Source organism: Protopterus annectens, chromosome 2.part0 (assembly GCF_019279795.1).
Source record: "Protopterus annectens isolate FY-2018-M chromosome 2.part0, PAN1.0, whole genome shotgun sequence".
Classification (NCBI taxonomy): domain Eukaryota; kingdom Metazoa; phylum Chordata; order Ceratodontiformes; family Protopteridae; genus Protopterus; species Protopterus annectens.
Window position 1 is genome coordinate 1,288,080,379 of NC_056728.1, and position 27,579 is coordinate 1,288,107,957.

Sequence of the window (27,579 nt, forward strand, 5' to 3'; positions counted from 1 at the left end):
ATATGGTTTGTATAGTGTCTATCTATGTTGAGATGACCAATCTTCATATCTGTTAATATAGCCAAGGGTAACTCCTAAGACACCCCTTGCATGCTTATCCCCAATGGTGGGTGTGCATACCGCAGAGGAAGTGTTTCTCTGATGCCATTTGTGGTGGTGCCTCCTGTTTAGCCTGTGTGGGACTAACATGGACTTAGTGTTCAGTACTAAAATCAGGGCATGGCAGTGGTTAATCCTACCCCTCCTGGATGATGTGTGAATACCCTCCAATGTTATCATTGCTGACACTATGCCACTGGACAGTGTCAAGTGCAAGCTGCGATCATCACAGGTTTCAGGTGACATGATTTAAGGTGTTATAACCTCCACCACTTGAAGCTGTGAAAGCATAAAGATAACATGCTGTTGGTAATACTGGAGCACCTATAATACTGTCTGTCAACATGTGGCACACATACTGTATGTGTGATAAATACTGGTGGGAGAGCCACATATGTGGTGCCACATTTGATGGGATTGCCACAAAGGCTCAAGCAGTACCACAGGTATGCTATCCTTATGCCAATAATATAGTTAAGAGGCTTAGATACTTGTGTGTTGTTGTCGTTATGGCCCTAATGTACCTGATGAACATATATGCATAGGTGTTGTGCTGATTACAACATGTGCAATAATGGGACATCGTACAATGGCACTTGAACAGGGAGGTCTTAGCCTGGTGCTTCCTCCATGGACTCAACTACAGTCAAGCTATCCCAACTTCCACATTCAATTCACCATCAAGTGTGAGAGGGGGTCTCTCACCTTCACCAGATAGGGACAACAGGAACTCCTGTATCTCTTTGAAGCAACTGTGTGTTGGTTGTCCATTGTCTGTAATATTATATGCCCATGTGCTACGTTACTCACAAATTCCAATGTCAGTATCTGGGCCTGTTGTTTCATACCCACTCTGTGTGCACCCTGCAGTTTTGTGGTCAATCACTAGTTGTCTTATCTGCTGTCAGTATGAATGTATGCCAGTATAAACCATTATGCCATTCTGCATTCCAGTTTCAAAGTTGTTTCTCACAGAGCAGTCTCTTGCAGTATGGTGGCAGTGTTTTTTATGCACTAAAATGGACCTCTTAGCAAAGTGGTTATTCTAATACAGTAATTTAGCAAGATTGCTTCTGAATCCCTGTAATAATGTAATGTATTATTAGCCACAGTCTAAACTACCATGCATTTCTGTGACCATTCCTGGACTAGGAGATCATGCATGTGGTACACTTTTGTATGGACATTATGTAGCTCATAGCAACCCCTCTCTGCACTGACCTGATTGCATTATGTGACTTACTGCTTAATGCAGCTCATTATGTGGTGCCCTAATGAGTATCCTTGTGCACTGGATGCATCGAGCTACCATTTCCAGCTCATTCTTTCATCTATAGTGGACACAGCCTCTTCAGGCATTGGTTATAGCACAGCTCCCTTCTTGTGCAGCAGGGAATTGAAACTCTTTTTGTACCTTCTGCATAAGGACTATAGGGAGCACCTTCTGTGGGCCTATGATAACTCCATGTTTCATAGGTACATAGGTTCATAGGTGTTTACTAGGCTAATGACCACAAAGGCCTTTTGTAAGCATAGCTATGCATCCCAAATATCTGACAAGTTCTGGTACCCTTGATAACTGTATGCAGGGGCTTGGGAGATGAAACAGTTACTAGCAATGGCCTGGAAGATGAACTATTTACAGTTTGCCTGTATCCCTTAGAGACATAGCTGTCAAGCCAAGGATGAATTTTGTGTTCCCCATCCAATTGTCCAAGTTACACTTGAATTGAGTTAGGAAGGAACTTTGCTTCACATTGATGGGGTAGTCTCAAGGATACATACCTGTCTCTTCATCAGGTCCTATTTATTTCACAGGCAAGGATTATGTCTTTAGTATGGGTAATTCTGATGCTGTTTGTTTTGCTGATATGCAGGAGGTCCATCAGAGTGGGGTCTGACAATGTGCTGTAGCCAGGAATAGATCTCCCCTCAGCCTGTAGGAGACAGAATAGAGGGATAGGGCCTTGAGGTGGTCTGCATAGGACATTTACTTATACCCTGTATTCTTTAGGTGAGTAACCTCTGTGGACATTCCAGTTGTTGGATATGCCTGGTTAGGTGCATACCAAAGGGGGCATTGTACTCAATGCCAGGTCTGCAAACTCAGTGACAAGTCTGACATCAGCTCATCAGGCTCTTGACTGATGCCACTGGCATCATCAACTCTGGAGAGCAGTGCTAGCATAGGTGCAGTGACCTACAGAGGTGCCATCACAACCTTCTGTGGATGCTGAGGACAGAGAGCCAGCATTTTGAGTAAGCATTTGTGATAGGTTTGCAGTGCATTGTCCTAACTGCATGTTTCTTTTCTTCCTTCTGTTAGCATGGATTTATTGTACTGTGTATTGTTTTTTGCATCTTACAACACCACAAGTATTACATTAAGATGCCAGCTTGAAGAGGTAGGCCAGGCCCTACAATCTCCTCCAACTACCTTTCAAGTTTCCACTGTGTGTGTGTGCATGTGTGTGTGCGCATTCCTCTGCTCATTTATACCCCTCTTTTGGCTACCCAATTTTCCTATATCCTCTCCTTTTCTGTGATGACATGACTTGGCACTTTGCTGTGCTAACCTTATGTTGCCTGGTTGCAACATTCATGTAGCAGCTATAAAGTGCTTTGTGCACATAAAAATTTGCATAGCATCAGGATGCCACCTCATTGTCCTTCCTGACTTGGTCATATGAACACACATAGTGTAGCCCCTGCAGTAGCACACTGCATCCAATTAGCATTGTTCCAGACATTATTTAAGTAACCCTTTCATGTGTGTTAGTACTATACCAGCACTGTGTGTGTGTGTGTGTGTGTGTGTGTGTGTGTGTGTGTGTGTGTGTGTGTGTGTGTGTGTGGTGTATGTGCACATACATACTTGCATGTGTACACATTTCAGTGTGAGTATCACATCACAGGTATCTCACTACTCCTGTCTAGGAACCGTTTTATCTCCTTACACATAAGGAACTTCCATCTTGTTCATTAAGAGTTCACGTGAAATCATTTGCCATAATAGAAACAAGCTTATTTTACAAAAAATATTAGATGTGCTTTTGTGAAAAGGATCATAGAAAAAGGGACTCCCTTCTCTACTTTCCTGAAACAACATCAGTTTAGAAGTCTCCCAGAATATCATCCACTGCTTTCACTAATGAAAGGCATTATATCCATAGCATCTTAATTTTGTCAAACTAATAATTGTATGTCAGGTCCGCCACACACCTCTATATGCTTCATATTTTCATCTTAGCACTTCTCTTAAATATCCTGTGCTCCCAGAGGTAAACAAGACAGAGTAGCACTCAAAACTAACTTTACTGGGTTACAGATTTACCCTCATACATATGAAAAAAAAACATGTTATTTCATATACTGCAAATTTCACTCATGCTTGAAATATATATTTATGCTATAAATGGAAACAATAACAGTCTCTGTGCCTCCAGAAATAATGGAAATGTAATTACTCGATGCGTATGTCACGTGCCAGTCAGAGTATGAACAACATGGCTGCCTGACAGAGGTAGAAGGAAGCTATTTTGAAGTAAAAGCACACCTACATCTATTCACTGCTAATACACTTTTAACCCATTGGGTTGTTTTACTTGTCATAGTCTCCTTGGTGTCAGTGGGTTCTGAGTATACAAACCTTAGCACAGTATTGTACTGCAAGACACACTGCATGGTCTTCAGTTTGTCATTCTTAAGCATTTGTACTGTGATAAAATCAATAAACATATATTGCTATTAAAACAAAAGCTTTTTATTGAATGGTGCATGGATAAACTGTACTTTGTAATGCTATAGAAATATATTGGGCATGTATAGTAAGTTTAGTTTGAAACTTTACTCAGACGCTTGTTACTGTTATTTAAACTTCCTCTTGATATACAGGGTAACTATATCAGACAGGTGACATGCTGTTTCTAGTACTCAGTCCAGAGTTGATGATGTCATTTAAAAAGCTCAAAATGTAGCAGTGAGTAACAGGGCAGCTAGATCTCTGGCTTAGCATTGCTTCCTTCTTTTCTAAATTGTTCTGACAGGCTGGCTTTGATATAGATTGTACCTCAGTTGGAACATGGATCACAAGAACTTTGCACTTAACTTGCACTTTTGGAATAAAAAGCATTGTAATTTTACCTTATGCTTAACAGCAAATCCGCATTGCAAGTATATAAATGGTTTTGTCAAATATCACTCAGCAACAGTGAACTGTTCTGTTACTTTTTCCTTCATTTGTTAAGCATGTATATCCACTAGGTTGGGTGGGCGTTCGAAAAACATGCGTAAATGGGTGTGCCTTCACTGAAGGTTGAACGTCGAGCTGGCACCTCGGCGTTCATGAAAATCTACTGCCAATCATTAGTGGACCGGAGTTCCGCTGTGGCGGCCCCTAACCGGGAAAAGCCAAAAGACAACAACAACATCCACTAGGTAGAACTACCTGATTTCAGTGGTGATCCAAGAAAGCAGTATACTTATACGACTTAATCAGCTACACAAAACGGAGAGAATCAAACGAAGAACTCCATAATAACGCTTATTAGGAGCTCACAGCCATGTCTTCGATGTTAAACTGTCAACGTCAGTATATTAAAATAGCAATATACATAATATACAAACAACAAGCCAGTATAGCTTTTTCTTTTAATAAAAAAATCATGATAAAATTATGTATGTAAGCAAAAGAGTATAAACATAAAGGCAACATTTTTACATACTTAGCTGACTAGAAGAAATAATTTGTGATAGTGGTCTTGAAGTCCCAGCTAACTAGGACCCTAAACTGCTTATTTCTCATGATGTACACAGGTCATGTTTTAATATTGCCACTAAACTGAGTGTCTTTTTGTTACAACAGTGCTGTCTAAGACCGTTCAAAATGGAAAAATAAGATGTAAAACAAAGAGAAACAGAAATCTGTCTAACATAGCTTGATTTCATGGTCACAGTTAAACAAAATGGCATGACAATGGAGCTGTTTAATTCAATAAATCTAGCTCTTTACTCTCCAGGCACAACACTAACTTAGGAGCTACTGCTTATTGAGGACATATGTGACATGACCAGGGTAAGGTAGCTGTTTTAACACATCATTCACCACTTTTAAGGCTGACTGCACTCAATTTTGTAGACAATCTACACACCATTTTCAGCCCTGTATCTCCATAATTTATCACAACAATACCTCAAGCATACAGATCAGGGGAAAATGAAAGCAATTTACAGTATCAAGATGAAAGAAGTCTGACGGCTGGAGAAGACCTACTATGTAAATCATATCCACAACTTCAAGGAATGTCAACATAATATTCTGGAATTAATTTTTCCAGCATTCCTGAGTAGGTCACCCAAAGGTAAATGTATTTTTTCTCAGTAGCTATAGTTGTCAATGCAATGAAGATGAAATTCCTCCTACAGCTCTCAAAAAAGTATGTCTAAATGTTACAGATGTCAATAGCAGCAGTAATTCCAGTTACCAGAGAATTTCTTCTCTTCCAGATGGGCAATATTATAGAAAAATACAGAACACCCATATTTACTTTGATGTGCTACGTTTGTGTTTATGCATGTACATATAAATGTGTATGAATCGATAAAGGCATTTTTCTCTTTCTCTGTCAGTCTGTCACACACACACACACACACACACACACACACACACACACACACACACACACACACACACACACACACACACACACACACACAATGAAAGCATGCATGTCAGGAATACTAGAAAATGACTAATTTACTGAAACTGCATGGTACTCTAACTCTCTAACTTCTCACAACAGCAGTGAGGTTTGATTGATTTAATGCTGTAGAATATATACAAAGCATTAACATTCTGCATACATCAGAGTAGTAGGTGCACGATGTGTGTGTGTGTGTGTGTGTGTGTGTGTGTGTGTGTGTGTGTGTGTGTGTGTGTGTGTGTGTGTGTATACATGAGTTTGTGTGTCTGTCTGTCTGTGAGTGTTATGTGTCTCCAAAACAATACAAATATAATGCATGTGGATGAAATTCAAAAGATGGCTATGAAAAAAAAATCTGCCTTTGATTTCAGTTATGCTGGCTATGGAAAATGTATAATCATAGATAGCATTCCCTGTGTTTTCTGCTCTTCAAAAAAAAAAACATTAGTTTTTTTAGATTATGGCGACTCATGCCACTGAGAAAACATAGCTGACTAATGTGTTATATGCTTTGCAGAATTACATGTTCTAGAGATAAAAACAAATAAAAACAAGGCCCCATATTTCCATTTTACTTCTAGTACAGAGTACAATTTTTGTATTTGTAGGGATTTTTGTGACTTCCATCATGTAAAAATATTAAACTGGGCTTCACTGAGTTTAATTATTCATATTTAAGATTTTGGCTCAAGTGTGTATTAAAGTACTTAGAGTGTTATTAGCTTTTGCAATGCCTTAATTACTTCATTAACTATTTAATAATCAAGAGGCAGATGAGACAGTTTTAAGGCTTCTCACAAGGATCAGTGAATATTTCTGTACTTGTAATTATAAAGTAATCTGCCAAGCTTCTCTGAGAGAAATTGCACAAGGCTGTCTTTATAAATAACCCTGCTTAAAAAGTTACCAAAACAAGTGACCTCATATCATGATCTTACTGCATTCATAAAAAAATGTATTTAGAATGGATTTTTGATATATGACATAAATGTTGACGATGCCCACAGGGTGATAAAGTATTTCTGTATGTTCTGTTTGACAGCAACAAAACGAATATCTATTTACACTGCCTTTTCAGACACAAATAAGGATAATTAATTAACTCATAACTTCTCAGTTTAGCATACACAGGTCTCATAGTATAGTCACATTTTTAAAAAGTACATTATTTTGACACTAGTTACGTAAAACGGTTTCTGACTTACCTCTCTTCTCTCCTTTTTCTTATATGCACATTTAATGGCTTTTTTTGTCAAAAAAGTTTTTAGTGCATTTGCATTAGCAAGCATGGATCTACTAATCTGTTTAGAACCAAATATAAAAACTTGTTCATATTATTTAATATGTTGTCTCTGAAACTGATACACACACACACACACACACACACACACACACACACACACACACACACACACGTATATATATATAATTTTTGTTATGCGCTTGCTTGTCTGTGTCTACAAAACAGAACAGATATTATACACGTAAAATCTGCGGTGGTGCAGCGGTAGTGTTGTTGCCTCACAGCAAGAGGTTCTCCCGTTCGATTCTTGGATGGAGTACGGGGAGTGCCTTCTGTGTGGTGTCTGCATGTCCTCCCTGCGGTTGGGTGGGCGTTTGAAAGACATGCGTAAATGGGCGTGCCTTGGTTGAACGTCAAGCTGGAACCTCGGCGTTCGTGAAAATCTACTGCCAATCATTAGCGGACCGGAGTTCCACTGTGGCGACCCCTAACTGGGAAAAGTCGAAAGACAAACAACAACATTAAATTCAAGAAATGTTTGCGACATAATCTGCATGTCATCTTAACAAACCTTGCATTGCAGACATTATATTATCCTAAATAAGAGAGTGTGTATATATGAATATGTATATTTTAATTTACTGCATGCATGCTAAATGTACAGAGTGTAGAACAACATCAAGGCCCATATAAATATGCCCTACGTAATCTCTTGTTATGCACAGAGATAACAATGTCACATATAGTGACGTTAGAATGGCAGGTGCTTTATAATCAATGGAAACCTTTTAGGTTAGCCGTCATCCTAAAATAGCACAACACACTGCTTGTGTTTTTAGTTAATGATTGCATGTTTTGTTTTGTACACTTCAGGGATCCCTACCAATCAAGTGAACTGCACTTGCAATGAACTTGAAATTAACTGATCATGTTTTTCAAATTGTCTTCTTGATAACAAAAGACTTCTATAAAGCTTACTACCAATGGGTTTTGCTTCTTGTGATTCAAAAATACCCATGAATATCATATTTATACATTTAACCCATTTCTTACTTATACCTTCAACAGCATAGTTAGTTGTATACATGTAAATGTTTACCTGTAATTTCCTATATAGATATATATATATATATATATATATATATATATATATATATATATATATATATGGGTTCCTATGACTTCATCGAACTGTGAAATCACCGACACTCACCTCTTCGACACCAATCCATCGACGTCCATATCATCGACAATTCCGGTAAGAGATCTTCCCCCTCACAGGACCCATGGTAGTGCTTCTTCCTGTGTTACAATGATTAGGGTTTATGTGATTCCGTATAATTTACCTTGAAAGCGCTACCATGGGTCCTGTAAGGGGGAAGATCGCTTACCGGAATTGTCGATGATATGGACGTCAATGGATTGGTGTCGAAGAGGTGAGTGTCGGTGATTTCACAGTTCGATGAAGTCATAGGAACCCATATATATATATATATATATATATATAGAGAGAGAGAGAGAGAGTTTCACTTTCTAATCTCAAAATGCTGAAATCTCAAAGTTCAGCATTTCGAGACTGTAAAGCTGAATTTCAAAATGCGGAAAGTGCATAATCGCAAATCTGAATATCTTGAATTCATTGTTATGGCTTTACTTTATGTGACATGCGGTGTTTACGTTGGATACAGTTTGATGTGGTGTATGGATTTTGCATGGATTGTAAGGTAAGCGACTGTTTTTTAAGAGTTTTGGGTGGGAGTTTGACTGTGTGTTAGACTGTTTGTTTTTAAGTTGTATGTGTGGGTTAGGGTAGGTAGGTTAACGTCTGAGTGTGTAATTGTTGGATGTGTTGGTGTTTGTGTGTGTGTGTGTGTGTGTGTGTGTGTGTGTGTGTGTGTGTGTGTGTGTGTGTGTGTGTGTGTGTGTGTGGCTTTGTGTGTGTGTGTGTGTGTGTGTGTGTGTGTGTGTGTGTGTGTGTGAGGGACTGTGGAATGTCTGGGTGTGAGTGTTCTGTCTGTGGTGTGGTATATGCTGTGTGTTTGGGTTTATGGTTTTGGGTTTGTGAAGTTTCGGTTTTGTACGGTTTCGGCTTTATGGTCTCAAAATGCTGAAATTTGAGATTTCAGCATTTCAAGACTATGAAGTGAAACATACTGAAAACTCTAAATACTGAAAACACATAGGATACCAACATTTACTATATTCCAGCAGAAGTACATACAGAAACAAATAAAACACAAACCATATTACGCTTCTCCAAGTATAAGATGGGGGCAAGGCCCCCCTGCACCCACCCATGTGGGGGGCTGCACCGCCCACACCCCCTGCTACTTAAATATATCAACTCCAAGATTGCACTTAGTGTAGTGAAGTGCAATCTTGGAGTTAATATATTTAAGTAGCATGGGGTGTGGGGACCATAGCCCCTCACATGGGGAGTGCAGGGGGGCTTCCCCCCCTGTGTATAGTTGAAGTGTAATATGTTTCTGTATGTACCTGTGCTGGAATATAGTAAGTGTTGGTATCCTGTCTGTTTTCAGTATTTTGAGTTTTCAGTATTTGAGTTTTTAGAATTCTGAACTTTCGAGATTTTGGTCTGAGGATTTTGGGCTTTCAGGATTCTGTAGTGCTCCTATGTATATATATATATATATATATATATATATATATATATATATACACACACACACATTATTGATTATGGTTTTCTGTTGTATTATATTTCACCATTCCTGTCAAACTGTGGACATGCATATTTGATAAATGTTAATCTTACTTTTGCTGCAGATGAAAACACAAGCATTTATTTGTATCTTTGCCAAGTTTACATTACATTTTTGCTATTTTTGTAGTATGGCTACCAAACACACATATTCAAAACACAACACAATGAAACATGCATCTTTGAACTTGTTCTCAGAAGGTATATATTGCTGCCCTATACAAATTCATTTTTTTTATATATGTTGTTTGATGTAACCATTGAATGAGACTGAAACTTACTTATTTCTGGAATCAAACTTCAGGCTAGCGATAATACATGGACTTCAATTATGACAGCATGAAATCAACAACATGATATGGTTAGGACTTCATTCAGTACTCTGTCTTCTGAACTAACAATGATGCTTCCTAGTTGCTAAGTTTAACAGGTCCAAACAGAATCTGTGTAGGTATAACCAGGGTATGTGATGTTTCATGTTTGCAATATTCCATTGTTCCAAAAGTTTAAATATGTTGTTGTTTCGAGTTGGTTCTGTCTTTTCTTGATAAAAAAGTCTCTGTTTCCTGTATAACCCTGAAATGGATAAAAAAACTATCAGAAAATGAATAAATGAATACATAAATATTCAGTACAAACAAGAAATCCAACAAACCATCACAGTACTACATTAGACTTACTTTTTAAATAACCATTTTGAACTTTAAAGAAATTAAACTGTGGTACATTAATAAAATAGATCATTCAAGCATACTGAGCCTTTCAGTTGTTCACTGATTTTTTAATTAGATTTGCAAGAATTTTGATTTTGTGTCTGTGTATGCGTGCATTGGTGTATATGTATATAAGCAAAATAAAACTAGTGGCTGCAATTAATGATTAGAACTAATACAATATTGCAGTAGTAGTGAACTGCAAAACTAAAGTAATAAACTGGTTCTACTTTGAAATGCTGACTTCCTGAAAGATGACTAGCCAGACAGACCCCAAAAAATGCTCAAAATTCAGAACCTCAAAAAAAAAAATGTTGTTATCCCCCGCATGACATTATATATATATATATATATCAACCCCATGGCTGTATCAACTCAAAGTAGGAAGAAGTCTCCCAAAACAGTGAATCATTGCTAGAGCACACTTAGAAATTGCACTGGCAATGATCTCCTGTGGGAAAGAGCACTTGGCATTATGACATTCATCTTTTGATTTTCAACATGCTATTGAAGCTCATGCAATCCACCCTCAGCAACTGTAGGGAAGCCTGATGAACTTTCCAAAGCAATATGAGAAGGTGTCAACATCTATTTCATGAGAATGCTCGATGTCTCTGCACTGAATGATGAAATATGCAAACTGTTGTTAAAGCAGTTATGTTCACTTTGAACTATTACACTGGAGTCTTCAAAGTTTCTGTGATTATAAGAAATGCAAATGCTTTGCACAATCATTTCATCTATTTCGCTTTAGCTGTGGTGTTAAATTATAATCTGACACAGCCTTGGTGCACATTTAATATAGGTGACTTACACAGTTTTGTTTTAGTCACTCTTCTTAATAAGATTATGACTTAGATGTGTCAGTAAATTTTTATTTTGACACAGCCCTTTGTGGAAGTATAACATATCATGCATTGCAGTGCATAAAGCTGATTTTATAATGTTTGTGTCACATTTAAGTAACAATGTCTAGCATGTTGGTATTACTAAATTATGACAAACAGGATAAAAGAGCAAAAAAATAAAAAAAAAGTGGAAGCAGGATATCTTGCTATATTCCTCCTGACCGTTCTGTGATAAGACTAATGACAATCATCCTTACATGCAGCCCACTGCAATTCACATATGGTAAAAAAATGGTCATTTTCAAATCTGTGATATTTGTTATTCTGGATGTCTCAGGCTATTCCGAATGTTTAAAACAATAATATGAAATATAAAACAATTATATATATATATATATATATATATATATATATATACGTACATATCTGAAATCAGTGTAAATCTATGCAAACTTGGAGCTTTGCAGTGATTTTGTAAGGTGGATGTCCCAGAACTGACGCTCATCTGTTGCATTAAAACAAATGTGAGCAATGAGTGAGGCATGAGTACTTTACATTATGAGGTTTACTTATTTTCCATTGTAACCACAGACGAGTGTTACTTTTATCCACAGCCCATCTTGATCTCTGTCATTCAAGAGACATGATCAAACAGTTAAAATGCAGCATAATGAACATATGTCTACAGCTGCATACTAAACAATTAAATCTTCCTGTAGAAAATCAAGCAGTTGCATGCATGCCGACATTCACTGCAATGCAGTTGTTATAGCCTGCACAGATCTCAGGGAAGGGACCAGAAATGTAATGAGATATGTCCATAGCCTGTATTTAAAATGTGACTCACTGGAAGCTCGTAAGTACTGTAATCACAATCGATCATTATGACTTCCATCGCACTTAACAAGATGGAACAAACACAAGAAAGCAAATGAAAAAAAGTCTAGAAATATATGCATTATTAATCTGGACTTGCATGCAATCTTGTTTCCTTTAATTCATCATTGATTTTTTTTCTTAAATTTGCCTAAGATAGGTATTCATCTGTACGTCACACAGTGTAATACCATTCCAGTTATATACAGATGTTCCCTTTTCAAGAATAACCAGGTAAAACAATAGTTCTGTGTTCATGTTTTTGTGTGGTGTTATCACCTTACCAGGTTTATTCTTAGAAAGGAGCTTGATAGTTTGATAGTTTATATAGCTACAAAGTCATTTATTGCTACATCTATGTACATGTATTGATTGTGTGGGTCTTGCTTTTCTCTCTTTTTTTTGATATCAAACTATCACTAGACACAAGAAATTTTGTGATTGCTGTGTCATTCATTTTACTTTAACATCTTTAAGGAAGTGGCCTGGATAATGAGAACAAAATATGCTGAAGGAAATATTGTAATCCATGTCTATGTTTAATTGTAATTTTATTTCCTATGTATAAGGTATAATGCCACCACACTGATTTAAAAAAAAGTACATGTTCCATATTCAAACATAATGATGTAGCTGATTTGTTGTGTATATTATTACATATCATGTGCAGTGCCTACATATAATGATATTCTGTTGTTTTCATGGATGCCAGAAGTCTGGTGCTATTACATTCTAATTTTGTTGACGAAAATACTGAGATAAATTTAATACCATTCTTAAAAAATAATTAAATGCTATCAAAAATTGTAAGATACAATCCAGATTTTATGAAAGCTTAATAATTTTTTATTTTTTTTTTTTTTGCTTATGAGAAGAAAAAGACAGGATTGATGTTTACCTGGTGGTTCTTAAATAATTACAAATGATAAGCATTTCAGTAAAGCTTTGTGAAAAATTAAGTTTTATAACAAGTTACATTAATAACATTTTCTAGTTGTTTGGCTTTTGAAATATGTAGTGATATAATGAGTGTAGTGAGGCATTGCATTGCTTACTCTGGTTAAGTTGAATATCTAATTTTAGTGACAAACCTCATTTGACTTAGCAGTCATCTAAATTACAATATTACACATGAAAAACAATTGATGTCAGTTCTGTTGCTGTGAGGTGAGGTAAATGAGTATTATGACAGTATAAAAAGTAATGCTTTTGTATGATCACTCATAATGATAAATGTTTTCAGCATATCTTTAGCACTACACTAGGCACCACATATTCAGGATATGTATAACCTTTGCAGAATTTATTTTTAATTAAGTCCTTTGTTACTCTCCCTGCTTTATTCTACGTAGTGCCTCTGGCTGGCAATGCAGTAACACTGCGCAAAGGATTTTTTTTTCAAACATTTAACTTGAATAAAAGCTGTGATTCAAATTTATATTATAGTATAATTAATTTATAATGTTCACCTGAGTTAAGACATTTGATAGAAAATCAATATAGACCAGCAATGTTAAGAATTTATAGATACAAATATTTATTTATTTGTTTACATTTGTTGACCGGGAGTGTCCAACTGGATGTAGGTCCATTTTCAGTGGAGGCCCGGGGAGAAAAGCTCCACAGTTAAAATACACAGACAGTAGTTACATTGGATTTACATAGCAATTAACAATTTGATTAGCATAGCAATTAACAATTGCAAACATAGTTACAGATGAACATAATACATCAGTAGAAAACTAGAATCTTTATCATCTGCAAAGTGCATAACAGACATTAACAATTGTTACAAAAAGAAGTTCCTGCTGAATAATAAATAGTAGGCTTATGAGCATCCGAGCTTGCTATAATCAAGGTAGTTAGTGGGGTGGAAAGAAAGTTAGTGGGTGAATGGGGTGGGTGATATTAGAGTGGGAGTAGCAAGGGCATAGCCAGCATGTTTTTAGGTGCACTTTTAGTAAAGTTTTGAAGGGGGTGCAAGACGGTACGGAAGTAATTGTGGGTGGGAGGGAGTTCCGTAATTTGGCTATGGCGCAAGAGAATAGTGCTTCACCAGCAGAGTTATTGGCTTTAGTGACCTGCAAGTGATTTTTGTTGCTGGATCTTAGTGGTCTGGTAGTGCGATAGGGTTGGAGTAGATTCTGGAGGGATGGGACATTTAGTGGATGGTTTACTAGTTTATGGGCGAGTGTGAGTTGATACCATTGAAGGAGATGAGGGAGTTCAAGCCAGCCCAATTCAGCAAGTGAGAGACAGTGGTGACTATGGTAGGATGCCCCTGTGGCGAAGTTGGCAATTTTGTTGTAGCAGGTCTCTAGCTTGTTTAGATCGCATTGCCTTAGGTTGGTATATATTGGAGAGGCATAAAGTAGGGTGGAGACAAGGTGGGAATTTGCTACTGGAATCTTTGCTGCTTTGGTGAGAAGTTGCTTATTTCTGTATAATGCTCCTAGTTTTTTGTGGACTTTTTTATGGTCATGGATATGTGAATGTCAAATTTTAGTTTATTGTCTATTTCCACTCCTAGCAATTTGGTGTGTTCTGTTGGGTGTATAGTGGTGTTGTCTTTTGCTGTGATGTTAAAGTGAGAGTTGTTTTGAGTATGTTTGGTGGGTTGGAAGATGAGTAGTTTAGTTTTGTTTGGGTTGAGTATTAATTGGGCATCGGATAACCAAGTTTCAACAGAGGAAAATGCTTCCTGTGTGACTTTTTGCAGTTTGGGTAAGGACTGGGCTGAGCAGATGATGGTTGAGTCATCTGCGTATTGTATGAGTGTGCCATGTTTGGTGGCAGAGGCTAGATTATCTGTGCAAATAGAGAAGATTAGGGGTCCAAGGATGGATCCTTGGGGAACACCTATAGAGACAGGTAGTTGGGGAAATTTGTCATTCTGCCATACAATGGATTGTTGGCAGTCAGACAGGTAACTCTGAAACCAGTTGGTGACTGATTGTGAGAAGGATAGGTTATTGAGGACAGAGATGAGTTGTTTGTGTGGGACCATGTCAAATGCTTTATATAGGTCTAGGAAAGTAGCAGAGGAGAGATAGCCATTGTTTTTATGCTGAAGGATAGTGTTAGTAAAGGTGAGTAAGGCAGTGTGGTGGTGCTATGGTTTGGTCGGAAACCATGTTGAGTATTGGAATAGAGGTTGTTAGTAAGGAGGTAGTCTGAGACCTGAGAGTGTATGCTTCTCTCTAGTATTTTGGAGAGTGGAAAGAGAATAGCTATAGGGCGGTAACTGGTTAGTTCTGTGGAGGGGCTGCCTTTGTGGAGGGGAATTATATGTGATACTTTCCATAGTGTGGGGACGTAACTTTCTGACAGAGATCGGTTAATCAAAATGGATACTGGGTAGGCCAGAGCATCAGCTGCGATTTGTAGGTATTCACTTGGGAGGTTGTCTGCAGCTAATTTGGTGGGCTTAAATTTAGTTAAGAGTTTTTTTTATGTTGGAGGTAGGTAGAGGAGAAAAAGAGAAGACAGTGGGGAGATTACTAGTTGAAGGTGTGGGTTGGAGGGGAGGGGGCTGTGTTTAGCTAGTGATAGTATGGTTTGCGTGAAGTGTGTGTTGAATGAGGTAGCAATATTTTCGGAGGAGTGAGGGATGTTAGGAGGAGGGGTACTGACTTTACCTGTATGGAGTTTATGGAGGACCAGAATTGTTTGGGGTTGTGTTGGGAGGAGTCTAGGGCAGACTGGTAGTAATCAAATTTGTCCTGTTTTATTAGCTTTTTGACTCTATTGTGTAGTTCTAGGAATTTCTGTCTAGTTGAGGGGGTTTTGGTTTTGCGCCAGTGCTCCCAGGCTTTATCCCTATTTTTAATTTCTGACTTAGTGGTTTTCTGTAGCCATGGGGAGGGTTGTGCTTTGGTTCTGGAAAGTCTTATGGGGGCATGGTAATTAAGGACGCTCAGGAAGATAGTATTAAAAAATTCAACTGCATCATCAAGACTGAGGTACTCTAGAGGATGCCAGTTCCATTCTTTGAGGGATGAGATGAATGTGAGTGGGTTAAAGTTTAGTTTTTTTACGTATTTGATGGTAGATGACAGGTTTAGCTTTGTATAGGTATTTTTTGAGTAGAAATGTTGGGGCGTGATCACTGAGGCTATCTGATAAACAGCCTGTTATATAGGACTGGGGGCTCTTACTGACTAGTATCCAATCCAGGGTAGTGTGCTTGTTGGAGGTTTAATTTATCCTGGTTGGCGACTGGACTAGGGTGAAACCATGAAGGTTTACATGATGGGTTGGATGGTTGCCAGAACAGGATTGCCAGCCAATATTGAAATCACCTAACATTATAGTCTCTTGGGGAGATGGTGGGTAGACCAGCTGAGGAGGTTTTCTAGTGGAACGATGTTTTGGCCAGGTGGGAAGTAGCATCCAGTTATGTTGATGGTTTCATTTTGGTTTATTTTGAGGTTGGTATATATTATTTCTTCATTGTCTGTTTGTGGAGCTGATTATTTTAAGATGGATGTTTAGATGCTGTTTAAATATTATAGTTACACCGCCTCCTTTCTTCTTTAGCCGGTCTACTCATAGTATGCCGTAACTGGTAGGGAGGATTTGTTCACTGGTAATGTGAGGTTTTAGCCAGGTTTCTGTCAGGATGACTATACCTGGGGAGTACAAGTCTATGGTGGCATGGAGTTCATGGACTTTGTTGGATATACTTCTAATATATAGGCTTAGTAGAAGGAAGTCACTTGGCTTTCTATTGACTGTGATTTGGGAGACGTGGTTTCTAGTCTGATTATGAGGAGTGGGGTTGGAGATGGTAGGGCCAGGGTTGGGGTGGATGTCTCCATTTAGGGCTAGTTTTGATATGCATGAGGTTATTAGTTTTCTCAGTTTTTGAATGTTTTTGTTTATTAGGGAAACTTTATGATTGTGCTCTGTGGGTAATAGGTATGGTGGGAGGGTTACTATGTTAAGTTGTAGGGATGCTTTATGTTTGAGTAATATAGTTGATATAATATGTAAGGGGTGCATAGGGATGGTTCTTGAGTTGGTATGAGGGGAGCTGAGTGAGGGTGAGACATGTGTGGTGGTGTGAGAAGTAGTACAGTGGTAGTGGTTGAGTGGGGGAATGATGGAGTTTTGGTAGGATGTAAAATATGCAAGGAGAGTGCATGCAGTGAGCATAGGTATGGTATGCTTATACATGTTAGCTGAGGAGGAGTGATAGTAGTGGGAAGATGGAGGAGGTAGTGTTGGGTTTAGTGCCATGGTTGGTTATTGGAAAGATGGAAGGGGTGTGCGTGTGTAATAAATGTAGGACCACTGGGGGCGGGAGGAAATAGGGGGCAGGGTGGGGAGTGAAGTGGGCAGAGATCCTGTCAGTTGCTCTTATGAGGGGGCTGGAAACATTCAGGTAACAGAGAAAACTGATAAAAGAACATATGATAGTGAATGTTGAGACACAGGTAGGTACCTGTATTTCTGCGAACTATCAGTTAGCTGTGCCTTTGTTCAGGCAGTTTTAGTAAGTTTTATGGCAGGGTTGAGCATAAGGTGCTCAAATGGTGGTTGTAGTTTTAAAAATGGTGCCTGCCACAGGTAATATTTATTAACTCTGGGATTGGCTTAAGGTAATAAACATGGAAGGGGGAGGGGGAGAATAAGGGTGTGAGCAGACAGTTCTTTTGTACTGCTGCTAATGAGCCAAACCAAAGACAAGTTTGTGTTTAAGAAACAATCAGAATTGACCAAGGACTGCTTGTTATTTATTTGTCTTTATTGAAAATACATACTACATGCATGTTAGTGGTAGTCTTATCCATAAAGGGTAAATAATTCTGACATTTAACAAGTTCTAAGCTCATTTATTCTAACAATCTTTTTTCTTATATAGCATAGAAAATCAAACACGAGTGAGAAAACATCTAGACTATATACTCCATGTGAAGTTGTGAACATAACGCAGCTAAACAACATGGTGTTTGATGTTAATTTTCAGACTTATCATTGCTTCACTGGGTCCATCAGTTCTTTTTATAAATTAATACTGATCAACAGGGAAAAAAACTATATTATCTATCTATCTATCTATCTATCTATCTATCTATCTATCTATCTATCTATCTATCTATCTATCATCTATCTATCATCTATCATCTATCTATCATCTATCATCTATCTATCATCTATCTATCTATCATCTATCTATCTATCTGTGCATATAGCTTGCCTTTCATAGACTTAGATTCATAGATTGTTATTAGTCTAATGACTTGGGGGGGGGCCTTTAAGCCTAGCTAAGTTTTCCCAAAAGAATAATTACATCATGTATCCAAATAGGACATTAAGGGCCAGAATTTATAAGCTACCTCTGTCTGTAAGGAACATTGGTACCAGGCCTGGTGTAAATTTCTTATTCCCCATCCACTGGTCCAGGTTGTGCTTAAACTGGGTAATAGACAAGCTCAGTTTCACATGGATGGGAAGTCTGTTCCACAGGAGGGGCAGTCTCTGGGACAAATATCTGTCTCTCCAACATGTTTTATTTATGTTTTGGATAAAAGAGTTCCACATCTTTCTTCAGGCACATGTAACTGGAAATTACTTTTAGAAAAGGTATTATTTTTTATGACTATATTTTCTTACTCTCACTGAAGTAGTCATTTTTAGCAAGTTGCACTGTTGGTATGTTTCAGGCAGTTGCCATGATTAGGGTAAAAACTTTCACAACTTGGTTTACAAATAAGACTTCTTTTTGGGTCCTAATTTCACAGTATAACAAACCTGAATAATGTTGCTGCAAAAGTGTCTTCATGCCCAGTATAATACAGACTTTAATATACACATACAAGTCTTCATACAAAAACTGCTTGGACTGATAATATCAGGCCTATGTTTGATCTGTATTGCTTTTATTTTTGAGCAATTGTAGATCCCTAACAAAGGACATTGTCAACATTTTTGCAGTATTAGTGATTCAACAGGTAGCACACTTGCCTTTTATAGTGGAGGATCAGGAGGCGGTAGGTTCTGATCCTATCACAGGTAACTGAATTCAGTTTTTCTATTCTTCATACTGCAGTGCAGTCTATGGGAGTGGTGGTGCTGCTACTACACTCCAAGATAGGATTCCTTTGGATGAGATTCCCATTTGCTTGAGTCAGTGGTGGCTCAAGTGGATACGTGTGCTTACAAAAAGGAGTAAGGAGCTTTATTTCACATTATGTGTTTATTGTTTAGACTTATATCAGCAAGCCATATTTTTCTTTTTATTAATTCACCTTATTTCCCATACCATTACATATTTTAACCTCTTCACCCATTTTGCATTAACAACAGTTGTATCCTTCTTATTGCAATTCCACAATCCCTCAATCTGTTGTGTAGTAATTCTTCATATATACAATTCCATGATGTCCACAATGCCCCCATCATAATTTTGTCTACTCTTTTCAGTAACCCTTTTCCCCCCACACTAAGCCTACATGGAGTATACATGTGTGCATGGTGATGAGCAGTGAGAAGCAGTGTTCATTGTATATTCTTGCCGTGCAATTCATTTAAATGTAAATAAGTGAGGTTTTATGTCCGGCAACAGTTTTGACATCCAGAAAACCATGTAAGCAATCACAAATAATACTCCTATTTAAATCAGAGCACTGACCATTTGCTGTTTTGCACAGTGTCCCAGTGATCACCAGGGCTTCACAGATAGCTCTCAATTTCTTACTGCAAGACATCTGTGCAAAGGCCACCGACATAATGGGGTGACAATGACCCAGAAATGGTGACATATTAGACATATCAGCCCTATTGAAATGTGCTGGAATAACCTGGAGTTTGTGTTAAGATACATGTTCTCAAGATTTGAAGTCTGAAACTCACATGTATGCAATATTGAGTCACATCAGTGGGTGGCCGTTGTGGTGTAGTGGTTAGCATTGTCACCTCAAAGCAAGAGATTCTCCGGTTTGATTCTCGGCTGGGTTACCTTCTGTGCAGAGTCTGTATGTCCTCATTGCTGTAATGTAGGTTCCAGCTGGGTGCTGCAATTACCTCCCACATTCCAAAGACATGCAGTAGGTGGATTGGACACTCTAAATTGGCTGTAGGTGAGAGTATGTGCATGTGTGATTGGTATGAATGAACTACAGTGGCAGGGCTAGTGACCTGGTGGTGTAAACCTTGGCTCAAGATGATTGTCACTGCTGAAGGGACACCCCAACCCAATGTGCAAAATGGGGAAAAGGGGTTGAGGATGGATGGATGGATGGATGGATGGATGGATGGATGGATGGATGGATGGATGGATCAGTCCAGAGATCATCCCAGTGATATAGCAGAAAGCCATAAATTTGATAAGGGACAAATCTAGGCAGTTGAGAGGTATGAATGTTAAGTATAAGGTCCAAACATAGTACAGGACATTGTATCCACAGTGCAGAGTATCATGAAATTCCATTCCTGGCATTCTTTACTGAAGTTGTGTAAATGATCTGCAAGGGTACATCGAGAAATGTGCATATTAAATAGAGACACACAGATGAATTGTAGGAATGAACACAGGGAAAGACGACAGGTGAAATAAACTAATGTACAGCAGATAAGGGCATGTCAATGGAAGATGGCTGCAGCAGTAACACCAATCGATATGGTACAGTAGGGACTGCACAGTGAAAATGTGTATTATGTGACTGTCACCTTACAAGGTGATATAACAATTAGGAAGATGTTTGTGTGAGACAAGTATCCTTACATGGATAATGCAGAGGAGATCTATCAGGGATCTGACATACAACTTGGGTTGGGTGCATGTTGTGAAGCTGTGCAAACTGAATTGCCTGAATATGAGTGTAATCCCAGCAGAGGTGTCCAGCAAGTGGGACAGAGGCAAAGGCTCATGGACAGCATTAAAAGAAGCAACCACTATCATGGACAATAACAGAATAATGCCGCCAGTAATCCTGTGCCTCTGAAACAACATATATGATTCAGAGTGATGAGATGATTCTGTACAAACTCACTTGTACAACTATTATGACACATCCACCATCTATGAAGGTAATCATGCACACTGTCCTGGCACTGTAACATCTGCTGGAGGTCATGGCTTATATATATATATATATATATATATATATATATATATATATATATATATATATATATATATATATATATTGTTTAGACACAGGATGTGTATGTTGTCTGTGATGTCCATCACTTAAATAATGGACAGGAAAGGGCCTAGCCGACAGCCCTGATGTATGGACCTGATCACTGGACCTGAGATATAGGTCATTTCACACGTGTCAACATAGTTAGATGTCACGTATGTGATCCACTCCTCTACTCACTTGGTGATATAGCTGTTTATGGCCACTTCTGACAGTGTTGATTGAATATCCCAGTATGGATTTTTGTCAAATGCCTTAACCTGGTCTAATTCAACAGGATGATAGTGTTCATCATGCATGCCCATGATCATTAACAACTCACAGAGGTTTGTTGCACACAGCCAAGATATTACTAGTGTCCATATAGAAAAGGCCCATGATGATGGCATGTTGATCTACCTTACAGCTAAGGAGAAACAGGATGTGTCTATACTTACATGCACGCATGAGCTGTCCCTCCAACTCAGATGGGTACATGTTGATGTACAGCCTTCTACAGGAATATAGCCCGAGGGTGTGTTGACATGTGTATCAGGAAGGTGGATTTGCTGAGTCATGCCATAGGTGATCTGTGATGTTGCCACAGCCCATTGATTTTGTGTGATAGGCCTGGCTGAAGGTAAGACACTGCATACTACCTATCTTGGTCTGGTCTAGGGTTTTGACATAGCCAATCTTGACCTGGTCTAGATTTTTGACACAATCTCCCATGCAGGTATAATTGAAAAACTCTTCTAGCTGGGATTAACCCTTATTTCACTAGATGGGTAAATGATTGACTCACTGACAGAACACCTACTGTGAAAGTTGATGAATCAACCTGTACCAGTAAAGCTGTCACCATTGGCGTACCCCAGGAATCTGTGCTTGGCTCTTTACTGTTTGGAATCTATTTGTCAACAGTTCAGGCTAAAGTATATTGTCTGCTGATTCTTGCATTTTGGGTGCAATCATCATGTGAACCAATGATGATAGCATACTACAGGATGGGCTAACACAGACAAATGATGGGTGACAAAGCCACACTATCTACAAATAAATGCAGAAATGTGTCTTTATTTTGTCCTTCTGAAAAATGGTATTCCATGCTAATTATCGCATTGACAACAGTCCTGCTATGCTGAAACCAGTGATGCAAGTAGATAGCAATATGTACTTCAACCACCAAGTGTCCACACTAGTATCAAAAGCATATGTTGTGCACATCATAAGTCACACCATCATATTCAGCTCCTAGGATTGTATGACATCACTGTACTTGAACCTCATCAGAACACTAATAGAGTATAATGCTCTGTTTTGCATGTACCTCACCAGACATTTGCAACAGTGGAAGAGACCACAGGATTTTCTCACCAAGAAAACTCAGGACCTATAAATCATGCCATGATGTATGTGGATTTGACAGAAGGTCATTGCACTTCAATCGGTATTACAGGCCAGGCTCTGACCCTGCCCTGGTGGGAATAGTGCATATCCACAAATCAGATACAGCTGATGACATCAGCATTTTCTCCTGAGGGCATGCTGGTAAAAAAAGGCTCTTTGTAATGTTAAGCAAGAGCACAACAAACACACACCCATTTGACTGCAGTAAGAATATAATCCCTTCCTATCTAAATACACAGACCTCTCTGTTTAAGGCAAGTACCACAGTTCAAGTCTGACTTGGATTGCCTCAGACAACACTTTATAGCTGATGACATCAGCAGTGCTTGTTGAGGAGAATATGGTAATAACAGTGCTCCACATGCTGCTGTAAAAGGCTCTCTGTAATGTCAAGGAAGAGCACAAACACACACACGCATACACACACACAGTTGACTGCAGTGAGGATAGAATTCCCTACTTATCTAAGTATTCAGACTACAGAACTCATTACTTTACACAAGTGTCACAGCATAAGTCTGACTTTTACATAACTGCAGGTCAACTCATAATGGATGACATCAGTAGAGCATGTTGTAGAGAAGATGTTGTAAGGCCTACATGAAATGGAGGTGTAGGCATGTGCAAGTATCAAAATACTGTCAATACCTGGAATTGGAGGAGTAACTCTAGGATACACATTTCTGCTCTTCTCGCTACAAACACACACACACACATATATACACACACACACACACACACACACACACACACACACACACACACACACACACACACACACAGTTGAATGTAGTGAGAACAGAACCCCTATCTAGCTAAGTAGTCAGACTATGGAACTCAGTACTTTAAGCAAGAGCCACAGCACAAGTCTGACTTTTTCATGACTGCAGTTCAACTTATAGTGGATGACTTATAGCGGATGACATCAGCTTGTCATGTTGGATAGAAGAGATTGGAAGGCCCCCATAGATTCATAGCTTCATATGTTCAAAGGAGGTTACTAGTCTAATGGCCTTATGGTGTCTACAAGCCGAGCCATGTAAAAACACAAGTACCCTTATTAAGCATAGTTAGATGGTTGTTGTTAGCAGAGGGATTTTGTGATTAGCACCAACTGTCCCTGTCCCTGAGACCCATAAGTCCCACCTCAGGGGTGAATTTACAATCATCTATCCAGTTGTCAAGATTGCACTTAAATAGGGTTATTGAGGAGCACTACTTCACATGCAGTGGGAGCCTATTACAGAGGAGTGGCAATCGCTGGGAGATATATCTGTCTCCTCAGCATGGTCTGTTTATGTCACAGGCTAGGTTCATAGGTGTTTACTAGGCTAATGACTGCAAGAGCCTTTTTTAGCCTAGCCATGCATCACAAATCTCTGACAAGTTCTGATACCCTTGATAAGTGTAAGCATGGGCTTGGGAGATGAACCATTTACAAGTTACCTGTGTCCATTAGAGACATAGGTACCAAGCCAGGGATGAATTTCTGGTTTCCCATCAATTTTCCAAGTTGAACTTGAATTGGGTTAGGGAGGAACTCTGCTTCCCATGGATGGGGAGCCTGTTTCATAGACCAGGTGATCTCTTGGATACAAACCTATCTCTCCAGCAGATCCTATTTATATCACAGGCAAGGTTTAAGTCTTTAGAACGGGTATTTCTGGTGCTGTTTTGTGGGTATACAGGAGGCCCATAAGAGTGGGGTCTGACACTGCCCTGTATGCCAGAAATAGATCTATCGTCAAAAGCCTGTAGGAGACAGAATACAGGGATAGGACCTTGAGGCATTCTGCATAGGACATTTTACTTAAATCCTGTATTCTTTTAGTGAGGAACTTCTGTGAGCATTTCAATTATTGGATATGCCTGGTTAGGTACATATCAGAGGGGGCATTGTATTCAGTGATAGGTCTGACGAATGCCAAATACAGTGGAACAATGACTTCCTTGGACTTAGATGCCATATATTTGTTTATAGGAGAGGCACTGCAGACTGGAGACTGCCAAAGGTGCACCAAGTAGAACAAAGGTAAATAATATAATAAAATCTCCAGTGTACCACCACAGGTAAAACCAAACAGTTTATTAAAAATAAATAAAAACTAGGCTAAATAGATACTATTTAGCCTAGTTTTTATTATTTTTTAATAAAGTATTTTGTTTTAGCTGTGGTGGTATAATGGATATTTTATTATATTATATACATTTGTTTACAAGTTGTGCAACATAAAATGATTTCCTCACCACTGTAGACATGTGATGGTCAAAGGCTAGATTCCTATCTATGTGTGTCCCTATGTCCCTGACTACTGGGTTAACTCTAAGAGTTTTTTGTCAAAAAGATAGTTACCAGGGATGGATGCCTTCCCAATGGATATTATTATGCATTTCTTGGCATTTAGTTTTAGTTCATGTTTCTGACACCAATTGTTTGTCTGTATCAGCCCCTCCTGGAGAACATTTGTGTCAGTGTGAGATTCAATGACAGCTCCTAATTTGCAATCATCTGCAAATTTAATAAGTCAGAGACCACTGACATTGGCCTTGGCTACTGAGAAGTAAATGCCAAAAAGGAGCGGACCAAGGACTGATCCCACTTGTAAATGGCCTCTTTGTAGAGGTGGACTCCCCAGTTCTAACTTCCTGGGTCCTATCTGTGAGCCCCCTGGAGCATGTTATTCCTGTCCCATTTGATTTGCAGATGTCCGGCATTTCCAATAGGGCAGGGTCATAGACTGCTCTGTAGGCCAGGCAGAGGTCACTTCTCAGCAGCCTTTATGATACGGAGTACAATGAAAGGTATTTCAGTCTTTCCATGTATATCATATTTTGGAGTCCCTGGATTTTCCCAGTCACAAACCTCTGTTTTTTCCAGTTGCTGCAGGTGTCTGGTGGCACAGACAGAAAGGAGCATTTTACTCAATTGGTGGTCTGATAAGGGCAGAGTACAGAAGAACTATAACCTTACTGGTCTTGGATGTGATGGCCTTATTTATGAGGTACAGAATGTAGAATGTGTGTCTCACCACTACGGACACATAGCAGTTGAAGTGTAGATTGCTATCAACATGTTTTTCCAAGTCTTGCAACACTGTGTTTGAGCTTAGAGGGGTGTTATGTATATCATAATTAGCAGGGGTACTTCATTACCAAAGGGGGGCAATGAGGCTTTTTTTTACTTTACATTTCTGTCCGTGAGTTTGGTACCAGTCATTTGTCTGTGTCAGTCCCTTCTATAATATGTTAACATAGTTGGGGGACTCTATATGACTCCATCTGGTTGGTAGTCTTCTGCAAACCTGTTAAGCCACAGGCCATCTACCTTTGCCTGGACTTCAGAAAAATAGTTTCCAAACAGCTGAGGGCCCAGCACAGATCCTTGTGGTATTCCACTGGTAAGTGGTATAGTGGTGGAGGTGCAGTCCACAACATTAACAGTGTGTCTGTCACTGAGCCCATTGGCTATCCAACTAGTAATGTATGGGTTAATGCAAGGTTTTCTCTATGATATCTGAATGGGGGATAGTGTCAAAGGCGTTGGATAACTCAACATAGGCAGTATATCCTGTTATATCTCATCCAGGTCTTTTGGGTCAGTATCTACCCTTGACAAAACCAAAACGAGTTGGGTCAGATTTGTTGTAGGTCACCTATGTCACTGATTCCTTCCCTAGCCTTGGAGATAAGGCTTTTTAGGCTTATGGGTCAATAGTTCTAGTTTTGCATGTTACCAGATTGATGTGCATTGCATATCACAGAACATTTGGTATTAATTTCTGTAATGTAGGTAATATGCATGAGGAAAATTACTGAGACACCAGGGTTGCAGTGCTTGGGGGAATGCAACACATGGCTGTACTGTAAATATGTGATGTATTGTTCAACAGGTCCTTCAGTTTTTTGTTTCTACATACAATTTCAAGTCATAGGCAGGAAATGGACAGTAAACAGTAGTAATACATAATAATATTTACTTTTCCATAGCTCAGGGAGCAGCGGATTTACACAATGTCTGGCAAGGTGTTTGTACATGTGTGATACACATTTACATTAGTTTCCATATTTATGAGTAAAGTAGTGCACAAATGCCAGCCGCATTGTGAAAAGTTTGAGAGTTAGTACTGAGTCTATGAAACACACCTTCTGCCCATCTGATTCTATGGCAGTAGGTGTAAATGCAATGACACATTTCTTTTTTAGCCCAGATGATATTGGGTTTGAATCAAGGTGTACCAATACTTTTAAAGACTTTTAAATTAAAATTGATAATGCAATGACACAAACTCTTTATAGTACATGTGTTGCTGTGTGTTGGTATGGTGCAGCGGGGTTAAGCAGCATTGTGCACAGGTAACTGCATCATTGTACCTCTACTCACCATCACTGTGCATTAGTGTGCAATGCAAAACTCCACCAAACATACAGCCCAAAAAGTGAAGGAATCCATTGATTTTCTGCTACTTATGTGTGTTGTGTGTGTATTTCTGACTAGATTAAAGGTGCTAAAATGGGGTAGATAGGAAAGTGGTGAAATGGGGATCAAGCAGGTGGAAGAACAAAGGGAAAGCAATGCAGGAAGGGGGGGGGAGAGAATCATAGCTATCTACTTCTTTAACAGTCGAAACTGAAAATATGTACAGAATATTACCTGAATTTGGACTGTCACCTCCACAAATAGGGGTGACAACAAAGCAAACATGTTGTTTAGCCAATTGGACTGAATCAATTGTGTCAAGAAGACACCCGTGTGAAATATTTTTTCTGCGATAGGTGTCCATTTTTTTTAAATTCAGTGAGACAGGAATGCTGGGTAAGGGCCATTGGTATGTCTGGGT